The sequence below is a fragment of the Balaenoptera musculus genome, chromosome 3 (genome assembly GCF_009873245.2).
Source record: "Balaenoptera musculus isolate JJ_BM4_2016_0621 chromosome 3, mBalMus1.pri.v3, whole genome shotgun sequence".
Classification (NCBI taxonomy): Eukaryota; Metazoa; Chordata; class Mammalia; order Artiodactyla; family Balaenopteridae; genus Balaenoptera; species Balaenoptera musculus.
The window spans coordinates 69,700,042-69,706,041 of record NC_045787.1 but is presented as its reverse complement, the minus strand read 5'-3'; positions in this window follow the sequence as shown (position 1 = coordinate 69,706,041).

The following is a 6,000-nucleotide window of genomic DNA, read 5'->3' as shown; positions in this document are numbered from 1 at the left end:
CGGGTGGCTGGCTAGGAGGCTTCCAAAGTTCGCACGAGCTCAAATTCCAGTGCCCGCCCTCCAAGGCTTGGAGACCGCCGGCCGCCCGCCCCGCTGCCAGAGTGAGGCCGCCAGCGTTCCAATGCCTGACTTGCTGAGTTGCGTCTACGAGGGCCGTTCTGTGTTTTTTGATTTGTCCGCCCTTCGGCCCCTCACCAGCGACCTCGGCCCTGTCTCTGCGCCAGCTCTGGACTGCGGTTGCTTAGGAATCCCGGGAGTTGGACTTGTGGATGGGGGTGGCGTCGGGGTTTAGTCACGCCAGGGGGTCGGTTGTAGGCAGGCCTCCGCCTTCCCAGGGATCCTTCTTCAGGCAACTTGTGGTTAAGGAGCTTTTCTTGTTGAAACTGTTTCTCTAGTTCTGCCCAGGCATTTTTCCTGGGTGTGATCAATATCAGTGATAAAGATATTGTGTTTCCCCCCTTCCCCAATTTTTAGCCTAGTGAAAAGCTGCTAACGGAAAGACACCCTCACCCGCCCCCCACGGGAAAGATCTTGGGGGAAGAAGTTTTGTGAATCCGGAGAGGGGTTCGGTGAGCGTAAACCGCTCTGGGCCCTTCCCGAGATCAACTTGCACCTCTACCCCCATTGTCCATTAGGGACTCTGAGAGCATCTTCCCCCTATCAGATTTGCTGGAAATATTAATCTCCTTGTTGGGTGGATACAGTAGAACTTGTTCAGTGATTACTTTAAAAAGAGATCTGGGTCTTAAGCACTTACTAAAGCCAGTTAATAACATCATGCATGGACATTTAAACTTGTTGTAAGTTGCAGAGAGGATTAGTGGGAAGTCACGCTGTGCGCAGCTAATGATACCATCTTAACTCTAACGGGACTAAATCCACCTCGCCCCGCGCAGGTCTGGCTCTGCGGCCCTCGGGTGGGGCTGGGAAAGAGGAGGGGTCTTGGAGGAGCGCAAGAAGGGTGGAAACAGGAGGAACCGTCCTGGCCCTCCCTTCAGGTGACGGTCCCTCGTCCTGGGAGGCTGAGGGCGGTCCTGCTGCTGGGTGGGCACAAGCACCGGCACTAGGGCCCAGGCTTCCTGGTGTATACGGACTCGCCACAGCACACGGGCTGTGCTTTAGTGACTGTGCTTTAGTGACACTGAAGGGCACTTGCCTGTATGTTGAAACAGGTTTGATTCCATTAACCAGTGGGTGCACCAAGGTCTGTTGCAAGCTCAGGTGAGGGTGAGGGATTCCTAAGGTGGTCCTTTTTGCTGCCGATCGATTTGCATTACAAAGGCCGTTTACTTTCAGTTCTTTTTCAAAAGTAGTCAAGCTCAGTATTTCACAGGTAAATTTCGAAGCATATTATTAACAACTTTCTGTCATAGGCTTGAACAACTCGTTTCAAACTGATTATTGTTGTAAGGCAGTTTGCGACTACTTTATGACAGGGCCAATTAGAAATAATCTTGGGAAAATGCTTCCAAAATGCTGCGTTACTAAAACACTCACATAACAATATTCATTTGGTTCTGTCACTAAGTAGCTGTCTGACGGATTTCTTGTGTTCTCTGAGTTTCTTTAATATAACTGGCCCTGGGAAAAACAAGCTACAGAAGAATTTTAACTGCAACCTGGCTCTTGGAGGTTTTTGTTTTTGTTTAGTTTCAAATTCAAACTTGACAAGGTTAAAATGTTTATGTCTTAATTGCTAGTGGGAGATTTGGAAATAACTATAGATACTAATCACTTTAATAATTGGTGAAAACCTGTAAATAAACCACTTGGGAAAAGAGATGTGTGTAAAAAATATTAATAAATAAACACTTCTCAATCTGTCCGTGAAAAATGACTTGCAGAATATTGCACAGGATGTCTCTTAAATCTTTGTCTTTCAGAGAAAAAAAAAATCTATGTACATATATAACCCCTCCCCCCAATACACACACACAGATATAGTGAGATTTACTGGAATGGAAGAATTTCTAACAAGTATGATTAAGAAATATTTTCAATGAATAAATATCTCAAATATAATTAATTTATGTATTTATCAAACCTGCTGTAATGAAAAAAACTTCCTATAATTTCTTTGGAGGCAATGCCTTCGTGAAGACAATAATAGATTTAATATCATTGAAATTCAGAATCCATGGACTTACTTCCTGTCGGGGCCAGGTCTCTTGTATAGTAATAATAGAAGTGTACTTAGTTCTTATTTTTAATTCAGTGAGAATTATGAAGGTATCTGAAACTGTTGCATGAATTTAATAGTCTTTGAGAGGAACTCAAATCATGGATTTTAAGCCTTATTTTTGGAAAGCACATAGTTTGTACATAGTAGCTGCTCAATATATATTATTTTAATGTATTGAATTATCCTTGAAATATATAATCTATATACAAAGTTAAGTTAGCATGGCTGAACGGAGTTTGAAGTTGAGGATGTTGAACAGTCTGTGGAATAGCTTGAAAACTGTTTAGGAGCTTTAAATATGAAGTTATCACCATGACTCATTCATGGCAAGTGGGTTTGAAAAGAAAGGAAGAAAAATAATTTGATAGGTCTTCATCTTTAGAGTTTGTAGTATATGCCTCTTGAGTGTTTATGGTGGTGAAAATGCCTAGACAGCAAGGAAGTAGGAATTCATCGATAAATTTATATTTGCCTTGTCATATAAAGTAACTCTTATGACAATTTGTGGATACTTATATTTATTAATTTTTTTATATTTAAAAAATAAAAAGTTTAGCTCTCCCCAAATAAGGTTAGAAATTGTTGAGTAGCTTAGATTTTCACACTAAAGACCCATGCTCAATTATAGTCTATAAATTTGAGTTTGCAAATAGACATGGGACTCCAGTGATTCAAACGGCACAGTACAAATACTGCATATATTTTGGCCAAATTTGTCTCAGATGGACTAAGGAAAGAATCCATAGCATGACTGAGCTAACAGAAAGCTACCTTTCCAATAGGTAATCCCTCTGTTTGCACGCTGTGCTCACTGACAAAAGGAGAAAAACTTGAATTTCTGTCATTTTCTGGACTTCAGCCTTAAGGTCTATATTGTCAGTTCAAAATGTATGATGTGAACAATGTTTTTGGTTAACCATAATTATTATTAAGGCAAAATTATTTCTTAGCCAATAGAAATAGAAATCTGGCTGTATTAAGTTAAATTTAACTAGCTCCATTTTATTAGAGATTGTCTAATTTTGATTTTTCAAATTGCATTTTATGCCATAAAGAGGCCCTTCTGTGTAAAGTGCAGTTTGAAAAGAGAAAAATATTTATGCTTTTATCATTTTAAGTGATCAAATACTGCAGTGGTAGATAGAATATCATGTGCATCAATACATTATTAACTTAATCTAATGCTCAGAGTCATTACCACATTCATGGGTGTCTTTCTGATATCTCTCCAGTCCACTGGATTTTGAAGTGTGATTATGTAAATTTTCTACTGATAAATAAATGACTATAATTGTACTTGAAATACCACTCAAATTCTTAAGACCATGGCATCTATATAATATATTATGCATTCCTTAATTATTTATCAAGACTAATTCAAAATAACTGTAGGGTAAAGCATACGTTTATTTTTAAATAGCCATCCCCTTCCCCAATTCTTTCTGTACCGGGTTAAAAAATATCCCAGATGGTGAAAATATGGAGAGATGAGAAAAAGGCTGATGAGTAGAGTGAGTTAGCAGTGAGTTTATCCTTCAAGGAAATATCTGTGGTTTGCCCGATAATACTATCACCCTGATGCAGTTTTTGTGGCATGTGATCTTAATGCCAGTTCAGTAGGGGTATTTTGTTGACAGAAGAAATCATGTTTATATGTTAAACATTAGTGTAGAAATTCCTCACCATTCCTGGACAAGGAAAAAAGGGAAAAGTTAGCAAACAAAAACATTTTACCCATGGGTATTTTTTAAAGTTATTTTATAAACACAGTTGGGAAATTGTAATCTTGAGTTATAAAATTTGACTAAGGGTTACACAGTCAAGTGATACTAGATTTAATGTATGGCTATCCTTCATTTAATTATAGCTATAGAAAATCACAATAACCGAATGGTGCCTTTTCATTGTTTAGCACTGCAAGGCTGTATTCAGAACTCTTGTTGCACTGTGCCTTTAAAAGAAGCGTGCATGTGTGTTTTACCTACATAATTCTAATTGCAGGAATCCACTCTAATCACCATGTAGAAATCGTCTGAAGCCTCATAAGTTCATGAGCTACACACTTTCTTTTTTATTCTGCAGACACACCTTATCTGGTTGCTAATGAAATACAGGAGATTGATTGCAGAAAATCTTCAAGGGAATATTTGCTGTACCTCATATAGTAAGCTCCATTTGGTGCATTAGCATTTAGCCATTTTATGCAAATTTAGAGAAAATGACTCATGTATATGATTTAATATGCATCAGCGATAACTCATACCACCCTTATAAGAAAAAGAAATTAAAAATTCATTAGAAACTAGACTAGTGTCCACTAAATGGTTAAAACATTATTAAGCATATTTCATGTTTTGCTTACACTTGTGTTCTCATCATGGTGCCACCATTTCATGACAAAGGCCGTAGAGGAGAAAACATTCAACTTAAAATGTCTGCTGGCACACATCGCTGGATTTGTGTGTCACTAAACAATGAGCGAGCATAGTCTTGAATACCAACTATTTAATTAGCACTTTTGGAAGCCATGCATAGAAAATAGCTCATTTACATGCATCTGCTTAGCGATTAGTCCATAAAAAGCTACCATTTTTTGTTGTTGTTTATATAGCGAACATTTTACCATCCGGCCATGAAAAAAAATCAAAACATATGTTATTATTTCAAATCCTGAAATTCAGAGATTTAATTAAAATAGGCAAAAGTCTTCATATTTCTTTCAAGGTATATTTAAATTTTTAATTTAACCTTAAGTGTACATAAAAGGCTGGATACAAGTAATAATTAAGAACTTCAAAGGGCAACTGGAAACCCTCTAACAGTCCTTGGTTTAATTAAAAAGCTATTATTAGAAAGCTCTCAAATATACAGTTACATTTAATGACAAGTGACGACTAGTAAAAGCAGTATTTGAAAGTTATGAGTGTCTTATTTTAAATACAATTGATAGACTCTAGAACGTATTGCTATCATTCCATTTTGAAAATAAATGACATGTATTTCTTGAAAAATCAAATTGATAACATTAAAAACCTGTTAGTTTAAGATGCTTTGCTTTTCATTAATTCTCTAGTCTGCATATACCTGTCATGATCACAGATTAATTGTAATGCTTCTAAAAAGCGTTTCTGCCAATTTAAATGTCTTTAAGAAGGTGTATTTTTTGAATACAGTGGCATATTTATGAAGTCATGTATACAAATGTGTATGGATGCATTAACAATAAAAGTGAGCTTTACTCGTGCATTTTGAAATATAACATTCTTTTTTGGAATATGAATTGATATTTAACATAACAGTAATAAATTATCTTTTAGAAGTTTATATTATCTACCACATTTGTGTGAGAGACAATTGACCAAAAAAACCAGGTGATTCTAAATACATTTTAGAAAGGGTATAAACCATATTGAAAATAGTAATAGGCCACATGTAAAATTTGTTGTTTATTATAAGTAATAATAATGAATATAAGTAATTATAGTCATTGGACTATTTGCTTTATATGTATTTATTTATAAGGGAATTTAGTTGCAATTTGCATAGTTAAAATTCAGGGCAGATGAGTGCATAGTGTATGTATATATATTGTCAAGTGAAACTGATGAATATTTTAAAAGTTCATTTAGAACATTTTACTGATTCTGTTTGTTAATTATATTTAGTAATTGGCTTATAAAGCATCTATAATAAAAATGCCTACTTATTAAGCATATAAAATTTTACTTTTATGAGTAATCTATTATTTTGAAAATGTGATACTATTTCCTTTGTTCACTATGGGCCAGTGAATACCATGGGATGTTTAGTCTTAGAAA